We start from the raw sequence: 11,026 nt of genomic DNA, 5'->3' as shown, positions 1-11,026 counted from the left end.
AGTCCGGCCATCTGGAGCGCGGCGCCGGCCATCGGAGTACCACCGGAGCTCGCAGCGCCGTTCCTCGTCTCCGGCTTCGGCCATCTCCCTCCTTTCCGGCGGATTCCGGCAAGTCCCGGCCACCGCAGCGAAGAACTCCGGCGAAAGCTTTCCCGGTGAACATCGAAATCTGTGCCCCAATCCAGATCTGCTATAGTGAAACCCTAGGGTTGACCCCGTTTTCTGCCTAAGTCCCCAATATTTTTAGCATTGTTCATCGCATCATAACTTTGCATCCATGGCTCCGTTTTGGGCGTGTAGCATATCAAATTGTTTGTCTGGTTGTGCACTTCATTTCATTCCATTGCACCACGTTCATTTGAGTCCATCTTGATGCCCTAAATGCTGTTGCAAGAGTGCTATGTAATGTTAGTTTCTGATTCCTAACAGATTATGGACATTTGTCATTTTTGCCATGTTTAATGTGTGCCTCCTATGAACTTGAGCCCTACATGTGTTTTGGGCTATGCCATGCCATCTTTACAGGGGTGTATGCCATGTATTTTTGTGATCAATGTGGTGACTAGCACAAGCATGCAAAGTAGATCTCGTGATGTTGCTGATTTCAGGGACTTAGAATTCTTCTAAGTCAATTCACTGATGATATTTTTATGCCTTGTATTCTTGTTGCTACAGAATGATCCATGCCTCTTTTGAGCATGTTAAGTAAGGATGATTTTGAGATATTGTTATGCTATATCCACCCATGTCTTTGTTTGCATTTATGGAGTACCCTAGCATGACTCAGTTGTGCTCTACTTTTGCTATAAAATGTTCCTGGCAGATTGTTTACGTGCTAATCAATTTTGCCGAGGTTGTTGTAGCTTATCCTTGCATGCTATGAGAGTGTTCTTGCCATGGTTATCTTATTGAACATGTCTTCTTGCTGGGTGTATGATTAGTTTGTCATGCAATGCCTTGTGGTGAGTGCATCGAGCTCGCAAACATGCCTATGTAACTCTGTTTTTGCCATGCCCAGTTTTCTGCTAAGTCTGAATCTGTTAACGAAACTTCTATGTTCACATGGTTGCCATTGTATTTTCTGATCCCTTTTGACTTATGGTCAGTAAGGGACTTTTGTTATATGCTTTGACTAGTTTCATGCCATGCCTTGCTTTGCCATGATATATTCCTGTAGCATGTTGTAATCGTGCTCTAAACATTGCTTCCCGATGTTAAATCCTGACATGTTATTTTCACTAAGTCTCTGAACCTGATATCTTTTGCACTTTTGCCATGCTTGTTTGAACCTGCTATTGTGTGATTTAGCCATAGCTCAGTGTTCATCTTTTGTCAAGCATCTTGAGTGTCTCACTTCCATGTGCTTTGTTGCTATGTTAGAGTGCAATTGCTTATTTTTCTTGATGCATTTAGATGGCATCGTGCTGTTAATCGCAGATTGGTGCCATTATTATTTTGCTTGTCATTTGCAAACCGTGCATCCGATTCCGGTGATCTTTATATCACTTTCAACCGAAATCAACTCATATTTCCAGCGGCGCTCTTGGTTTGCCAAGTTGAGGGCTGGTTCAATCTTTCCTTTACGAAACATGCATATGCATTGCATATCACTTCCCGCATATCATGCCATGTTTTGCGTCTTATTGCTTGCACATTGCACCGTGGTTGATTGTGATTCCCTTTGCTTGTGTTCTTGCTTTGAGTAGAGCCGGGAGACGAGTACGTGATCGAGGAACCCGTTGAGAACGTTTACGAGGATCAAGCTTATGTCAACTCGGAGAACTTTGCATGCAAGATGACCATACCCTCGAAATCACTTCTATCTTTGCTTGCTAGTTGCTTGCTCTATTGCTATGCCTATGCTATGATACCTACCACTTGCTTATCATTCCTCCCATATTGCCATGTCAAACCTCTAACCCACCTTGTCCTAGTAAACCGTTGTTTGGCTATGTTACCGCTTTGCTCAGCCCCTCTTATAGCGTTGTTAGTTGCAGGTGAAGATTGGAGTTTGTTCCTTGTTGGAACATGATTATTGTTGGGATATCATTATTATATCTTGTTTACTTAATGCATCTATATACTTGGTAAAGGGTGGAAGGCTCGGCCTTATGCCTGGTGTTTTGTTCCACTCTTGCCGCCTTAGTTTCCGTCATACCGGTGTTATGTTCCTTGATTTTGCGTTCCTTACGCGGTTGGGTTATAATGGGAACCCCTTGACAGTTCGCCTTGAATAAAACTCCTCCAGCAAGGCCCAACCTTGGTTTTACCATTTGCCCCCTAGCCTTTTTCCCTTGGGTTCTGCAGACTCAAGGGTCATCTTTATTTTAAACCCCCCCGGGCCAGTGCTCCTCTGAGTGTTGGTCCAAACTAGAGCCCCTTGCAGTGCCACCTCGGGGTAACTCGAGGGTTGGTTTTAGTTGTACGGATTGCTTATCCGGTGTGCCCTGAGAACGAGATATGTGCAGCTCCTATCGGGATTTGTCGGCACATTCGGGCGGCTTCGCTGGTTTAGTTTTACCATTGTCGAGATGTCTTGTAACCGGGATTCCGAGTCTGATCGGGCCGTCCTGGGAGAAGGTATATCCTTCGTTGACCGTGAGAGCTTGTGATGAGCTAAGTTGGGACACCCCTGCAGGGTATTGAACTTTCGAAAGCCGTGCCCGCAGTTATGGGCAGATGGGAATTTGTTAACGTCCGGTAGTAGAGAACTTGATACTTAACTTAATAAAATTGAATCAACAGCGTGTGTAGCCATGATGGTCTCTTTTCGGCGGAGTCTGGGAAGAGAACACGGTCTCGGTTATGCTTGAACGTAAGTATTTCAAGGATCACTTCTTGAGCATAGATTCTCGAATGTGCTTCACCTTCTCTTCTCGCTCTCATTTGCGTATGTTAGCCACCATATATGCTAGTGCTTGCTGCAGCTCCACGTCATACCTTTTCCCTACCTATAAGCTTAAATAGTCTTGATCGCGAGGGTGTGAGATTGCTGAGTCCCCGTGACTCACAGATTACTTCCAAAAACCAGATGCAGGTGCCGATGATACCATTCCAGGAGATGCGACTGAGCTCAAGTGGGAGTTCGATGAGGACTCAGGACGATACTACGTTTCCTTTACAGACGATCAGTAGTGGAGCCCAGTTGGGGCGATCGGGGATCTTATGCATTTGGGGTTGTCTTTATTTTGGTTCCGTAGTCGGACCTTGATTGTATCTGGATGATTGTAATGCTATAATTTATGCTATTATGTGAAGTGGCGATTGTAAGCCAACTATGTACCTCTTTCTTATTCAGTACATGGGATGTGTAAAGATTACCCCTCTTGCGACATTGCCTACAATGCGGTTATGCCTCTAAGTCGTGCTTCGACACGTGGGAGATATAGCCGCATCGTGGGTGTTACAAAATGCAACTGTAACTTTTGACCTGATTTTTTTGTTGAAAACATACACCCGATAATTTCTGTGTAAATAGCATGATGATGTATACATCACAGACTTGATAACTAATATCTTACGTTTTAAACACCATGGTATCTTTCATCCAAGGTTTTTTTAAGCATCTCACCGGTAATTCTTGTGTTAAATACCATACTTCCCCATGCTTTAACCTTCTCCTGCTGTAGTTACCAACCTTATCATGGTATAGTTATCACGTTGTTCATACCATAGTTATCACGCTCGTCATGCCAAAGTTACCAAGCCAAATTTTTTTCCCAGACATGGTATAAATAAGAAAGGTTCAAATAACATTGTTTATCTATAATAGACAACAACAAAATGTGGCTTAGTAGGTTATTAGGCTCAACAACTATTGCATAGACCTGGGTCTGGATCCTCTTTTAAGCATTTTTATTTTCTTTTCATATTATGCAGCGAAAACCAGAAAAAACACTAGTGATTTACAACGATTTTTGAGAGAAGGAAAAAATTAGTGGAAGCGAGCACAGGATGATAGCGATCAGGTAGGAACGAGTCGTTCGGATCTATCGCTAACTTCCAGTCGACTGGAAGGTAGCACTATCCTAAATATAATGCCAGGCTGGCTCCTGCATGATAGCGGTGGTTGTTTTGCATATTGAGCTTGTTTGACACGATGATGGGTATGGTTGTAATTTTGTGTTTTTAGATTCTTTGGATGTCATTGAATATGATCTAAACTATCTCAAGCACTTAAACCATCGGCATCTAACAGTCTCAATTTCCTTATGCTAGTGGCACAACACAGTCATGCCGGCCTAATACTTGATACTCCACGGTGGGCACCCCCTCTCGCCATTGCTCCCACCATTCCCACACTAGCATCGCCTTAGAACCCTCACACCCCTGCACCCAACCCATTGTCTCTGTTGTACCAATGTCCTAGAATGACCCCCTTCTTAGCACCACCGTTGCTACACTCATCCTCTTACCGCTGTACCTCCTTGAGGTCAACTTTGACGACCCCAAACGGACGTCCATTTTATCCGAATTTTGCCCATTTAGGTCGGGCAAAGGGATGTTGTTTGGTCTCTTTTGTGGGCTCGTTGCCCTGTACGCCCAATGCGGACGTCACATTTGGTCTGCGGCCGGTCGGCAGGCGGACAATTTTTTTACAAATATGAAACATTGCATATAGTTTACAACCAAACATATGACATAGTTCGATAATAATAAATAGTTTCAGAATCGAAAAAGACAAAGTTCATAACCAAACTTAAATTATCACGAATAGATGGAAATAAAAATGAACCGATACATCTGCTGATTGTTAATGTGATTTCACATGTGCTCAACCAAGTCATTTTGGAGTTGAATATGAGTATGCCAATCACGCATCTCATGATGAAATTGGGCGAACTGTTCAAATGTAGCTAGTTCTTGGTGCCCAGGCACAACATTTTCATCACGGCATTCAAAATATTGGTCGTAGATGCTGTTATCACGCTCATCCTTCACGATCATGTTGTGCATGATCACACAAGCAGTCATCACCTCCCAAAGCTTCTTGGTGCTCCATGTTAGTGCAGGGTGGCGAATGATACCCCATCGAGATAGAAGCATGCCAAAAGCACACTCCACGTCCTTCCTAGCACTCTCTTGTGCTTGGGCAAGTTGAATGGGAGATTTTTAGAAATTCATCAAACTCTGAAGAATTTGACAAAGACCAGAGTGAAGAAATAGAAACACAAAGGAAACTAAGTCGTCACAGAATCAGAGCACATGCGATCTGGATACAAAAGAGTGAAGAACATGTAATCATACAATCATACAAGCATGAAGAATATGAACTGAGGAAATCGAAGATAGTGAGATGAAATTCTTCAGTTCAAATTCATCAGAGCAAAGATCACAAATTCTTCAACAGTGGAATAAAGTAAAGAGGAGTGAGGAATTTGAAACCAATTTGGTGCGATGAAGACACAACAATTTAGTAGACCAGTTCCAGTTGCTGCATCAACTGTATGTCTGGTTGAGGCGGCTGAGTCGCAACTCAGAGGACACATAGTCCTCACCGTATTCCTCTTGAGCTAAGGCCCGCAGACCTCTCCCAATCACTCGTGGTAAGTCTTCAAGGTAGACTTCCAAAACCTTCACAGACTTGTTCACTGGCACACCATAGTGACTCTTGGTGTACTCAGAAATTGATGCCTAACCGTCAGGAAGAATGACTGTCTTCAAAGGTAACAGGTGTCGGATCACACAAATCAATCTCTTCAGTCATGCTCAATCACTTTGGCCCTAGTTTTTTCCTCACTTATGATTCTCTCAAAGTCATTAGAGGATGGGTTGCTCTCAAATGACAAGTGTCAAGATCTCTCAAAGCAGCCAACCAACAAGTGGTTGTGGGGTGCAGCTATTTATAGCCAGGGTGCAATCCAAGATGAATTGTCATAAATGCCCTTTATCAAGATAAGGATCCACTCGACAGCTGGCATGCGGCGCAGCAACGGTCGGAATTTGAACTCTCAAATTTGTCGGGGCACTCAATTTCCTCACTTTTAGGTAGATCGCACTAGCGAACTCCTAACTCCTCAGCCTGACCAAATTCGTTAGTGACCAGATGAACTTCATCACTTTCACTAGCAAATGTGTTAGCTGTACACGAGATTTCCAAGGGCTCCACTCGAAGCAGCTTTTGTGTATGGATTTGAGTAAGTTTGAGCGTCACTTCAGAAATGTGAAATATGTTTCACCTAGAGCCCCTTTAACAGTACGATTTTTCCTATGACCTTTGGAAATGTGAAATAAGAAGAAAACAAACTACGAAAACATAAGTCTTCAAGCTTTAAAGTCTTCACATCAATTTCTTCAAAGGCCGTACCAATTTTATCACCAAATTCTTCACTTGAAGAAATCCATTTTTAGGGGTCGTCTTCCATGTGTTAAACCAAATATTCAGGGACTCTGTTTCCTGTGTATACTCACAAACACATTAGTTCCTCAAACTATTTGTCTTCAGTATTCCAAAACCACTAAGGGAGCACTTGATGCACTTACAATCTCCCGCTTTTTGGTGACTGATGACAAATTGTCTAGGTTTCAACGGGAGTATAAATAATTAAAGTGTAAGTACAGAGTTTGAGGAAATTGATTACATGATATTGAGGAGCTCCCCCTGAAGATGTGCATAAGAGGAATTTGCTTTGGATTGCAAATGCACATGGCAGGTTGAAATTGTGGAGATCTACCTCTATATCTTGGAAACCAATCATGCATGAGCATAAGATTTTTGAAGAATATGAATGCATGATGAAAATTGGTGTCTAACGAAATTGTGCATGCATGAGCAAATATATTTAAGGTCAGAGCGCATATCAAAAGTATTGGAAGAGTCAGACGACCAACAATTATTAAGTTACAACTCATCAAAGAGCAAATTCAGTAAAGTTTGAGAGTTGCAACTTAAGAAAAAACAATCCATATATAACGACCCGCTTAAATACTAACTCAGACTTCTCCCCCTTTGTCATCAATTGACCAAAAGGTGAGGAATTCAAGGACTAACCCCCTGAAGAACACATCAAGTAGAGGTCCAGGGAGCGCCAACATCACCAAGGTCGTGCGGTGCAGAGGGACCAGCAGCAGCGTCTTCAACAACTTCATTTTCGTCAGTGGAGCGCGATGAAGACTCTGAACTCGACATCAGAGGAGGAGCTTTGGTTTTCTTGAACTTCTTCCTTGGCGGTTCAGCCCAGTCAAAGTTCATCTGGAAGTCCACAACAGCAAGTTCCTCATATGATTTGAGGTGTGAAAGGATGGCCCATGATCTGTCGAAGATCTCATGAAGATAGTAGCAATTTTTGCGCACTAAGTTATGTGTCACCGTCATATTGGCTTGTGGAGTAGCAAACTGACGCTTAACCCAGCGATGATTTTTGTCTACTTTCTAATGAAGACTTATGAGCCACTCATGGTCAGACATGACACGTGGTGCTTCAGGTGAAGTGAATGGCCTTGAAGCTTTTGCTCCTATGTCCTGGCTTGCAGATTCATCAGCAATGGAGCTGGAAATAGGTTGATGATACGTCTCCAACGTATCTATAATTTTTGATTGTTACATGCTGTTATATTATCACTCTTGGTTGTTTTACAATCATTTAATATCATTTTTTGGGACTAACCTATTGACATAGTGCCCAGTGCCAGTTGCTGTTTTTTGCTTGTTTTTTACATCGCAGGATATCAATATCAAACGGAGTCCAAATGCAGCGAAACTTCTTGTGGAATTTTTATGGACCAGAAGACACCCATTGGGCTGGAGAAGCACCTAGGGGGTGCCTTGAGGGGGGCAAAACCCACCATGGCGCGCCTAGGCCCCCAGGTGTGCCCAGGTGGGTTGTGCCCACCTCGGTGGCCTCCTGCACCGCCTCTTTGCTCTATAAATACCCCAATATTCCAGAAACCCTAGGGGAGTCGACAAAAATGAATTCCAGCCGCCGCAAGTTCCAGAAACCATAGATCCAATCTAAACACCATCACGGAGGGGTTCATCACCCTCATTGGTGCCACTCTGATGATGCGTGAGTAGTCTTTTGTAGACCTACGGGTCCATATTTAGTAGCTAGATGGCTTCCTCTCTCTCTCTCTCTCTTGGTTCTCAATACAATGGTCTCTTGGAGATCTATTTGATGTAACTCTTTTTGCGGTGTGTTTGTTGGGATTCGATGAACTTTGAGTTTATGATCAGATCTATGTTTTTATCCATGAAAATTATTTGAGTCTTTTGATCTCTTATATGCATGATTACTTATAGCCTCGTATTTCTTCTTCGAATCTTTGGTTTAGTTAGGACAACTAGATCGATTTTTCTTGCCATGGGAAGAGGTGCTTTGTGATGGGTTCGATCTTATGGTGCTTGATCCCAGTGACAGAAGGGGAACCGGCACATATGTATCCTTGCTATTAAGGATAACAAGATGGGGTCTATTTCTACATAAATAGATCCTGTCTACATCATGTCATCATTCTTATTGCATTACTCCGTTTCTCCATGAACTTAATACACTAGATGCATGCTGGATAGCGGTCGATGTGTGGAGTAATAGTAGTACATGCAGGCAGGAGTCGGTCTACTAATCTTGGACGTGATGCCTATATAATGATCATTGCCTGGATATCGTCATGATTATTTGAAGTTCTATCAATTGCCCAACAGTAATTTGTTTACTCACCATTGCTATTTTTCTCGAGAGAAGCCACTAGTGAAACCTATGACCCCCGGATCTCTTCTTTATTATATTTGCCTTCGTGATCTATTTTTTATTTGCTTTTATTTTCAGATCTATTAATCCAAAAATACCTTGCTGCAATTTTTATTTATTTATTTTATCCCGCGTTCCCGCGAGATCTATTTATCCAATCTACTAAAATTTTACCTATCTTTTTACCCGTGAGGGATTGACAACCCCTCTCTTACGTCGGGTTGCAAGTATTTGTTCTTTGTGTGCAGGAGCTCTTTACGTGGTGTTGAATGGTTCTCCTACTGGTTTGATAACCTTGGTCTCATCACTGAGGGAAATACCTACCGTAGCTATGCTGCATCATCCCTTCCTCTTTGGGGAAATACCGACGTAGTTCAAGTCACATCAGTTGACGAAATTGTCCATCAAGGGGATGAATTCCTTCATCAATGACGGTCTTGCCTTTGCCAGGTACAGTGAACAAAGTGCTTTGAAGAACTTTAATGTCAGGCAAATAACTCAAGTGATTTTGACGATTAGCCATGTAGTGAATAGAAGACCGGGATGTGATGAATCTCATAATCCATGGAGCATACAGCTTCAGATCAAACGGAGACTGAGCCATAGTGATCAAAGTCCTCAGGAAGAAGTCATGAATGTTGATGGGAGTTCCATGGATGATGTGGAAAAGGAAATTCTTCATAACTCCCACAACTTCTTCAGTATTTGGGTTGTGACCTTTGATCAGACTAAGAGTTTTCGCCAAAATGCAATAGACTGTCTTTGGCACATACATCAAATCCTTCACTAGGTATGATTTTCTTGAGCCATTGGCTTCATCAACACTTGCACCAAATGATTTGGCATCTCAGATTCCTCAAAAATTCTCTTTGCATCTTGTTGGGGTGGTTCAACTGGAAGAGCTCTAAGCAATTCATCAACTGGAGTTTTGTAGTGAGTGTCTTCACTCATCCATTCCAAAGCCCAAGATGTAGTGTCCTCAATGTTGCCCGAGAAATGCACATTTTCATAAATAGAATTAAAGAATTAGCTCTTCATTCCAATCACAGATGTCAGTGCAAAAGATGAGTAGACCGGCATCATGAAGAACAACTAGGACTTGCCAAAATCATGAAATTGACTCCATATCCACATGAGGAATATGGCGATGCAGAAATACTTTCTTCTTGTCGAAGAGCAATGATGCATAAAAGTTCATCTGAGTCCTTGTCCAGAAACGCAGGCGCCTGATCTTTGGTGAATCACAAGGAGAATCACCAACGAATAAATTCTTCTCTTCGAAGAACTTGGCATTATCAAACTAAGGCCGCCTAAGGACTCCGCCAATCTTTGGCAGTTGAGGAAGAGGTTGCAGGTTGATTTTCTTCTAACGAACATCAAACACTAGTCGTGGAGACCCAGTGGATTCATTAGGGTCTGTCACGGCAAGAGCTCGAGCAACTTCCTCAGCTGTGGCAGTAGTAACAGTGTCTATGTCAGCTGAAGGAACGGAGTCTGCACATGAGGGGGGGGGGGGTGAATTGATGACATCAACAGCTAGCTCCTCTTGAGAAATTCATCAGCTGATGCAGCTGGAATTTCTTCAGGTATGCTCTGGAGTGATGGTTGTCTTCCTTCAGAGCCAGTGTGAATTTCTTCAGTGCATGTAGGTGACTGAGGCTCTTGAGTGAGGGGAGTGGTGAGGGGTGAATTTTGGTGAGTTGCTTCTAAAAAATTGTCATGCATTGGAGGAGTAGTTTTGCCATCAATATCCACTTCCTCCTCATTTTCTTCACACAACAGGGCCTATTGAGGGGTTTGAACAGAAACTTGAGGAGTTGATACATCAACATTACCTCAATTTCTTCATAGAGTGGGGTCCGCTGTATAGCCCATGACGTCATTTGCCCATATGGGGCCTTTTGTACCTCTTGGCCCTTTAACGGCCCTGGTGATTTTGGCCCATAATGAACAATGCATTGCTTTATACCCGTTAATGACCCATGATTCAGTTGGGCCGTTTCCAGCCCATGTTACCTTTTGGCCTTCTAAGGGCCCATATATTCTTAGGCTCATTTCTGTCCCTCGATTACTTATGGTCCGTTACTAGTCTGTTCCGCTGATGGGCCTACTTCAACCTGTGGTTACAGTCGACCTGTTTGTGGCCCGTTAACCTATTAGGCCATTTTCTTCCTGTCATCTATTGTGTCCCATTAATGACCCATTATGACTGTCCATATAATTAAGCCCGTGATGAAAATCGGTCTGTTAGCGACCCATTATGGCCGGTCCCATAAATGGATGATTACGATTTTGGCCCGTTGATGGCCCATATTGCGATCCATTATCGGTCCACAAAA

This window comes from Triticum aestivum, chromosome 6A (genome assembly GCF_018294505.1).
Source record: "Triticum aestivum cultivar Chinese Spring chromosome 6A, IWGSC CS RefSeq v2.1, whole genome shotgun sequence".
In the NCBI taxonomy this organism is placed as follows: Eukaryota; Viridiplantae; Streptophyta; class Magnoliopsida; order Poales; family Poaceae; genus Triticum; species Triticum aestivum.
This window is presented reverse-complemented; position numbering follows the sequence as displayed.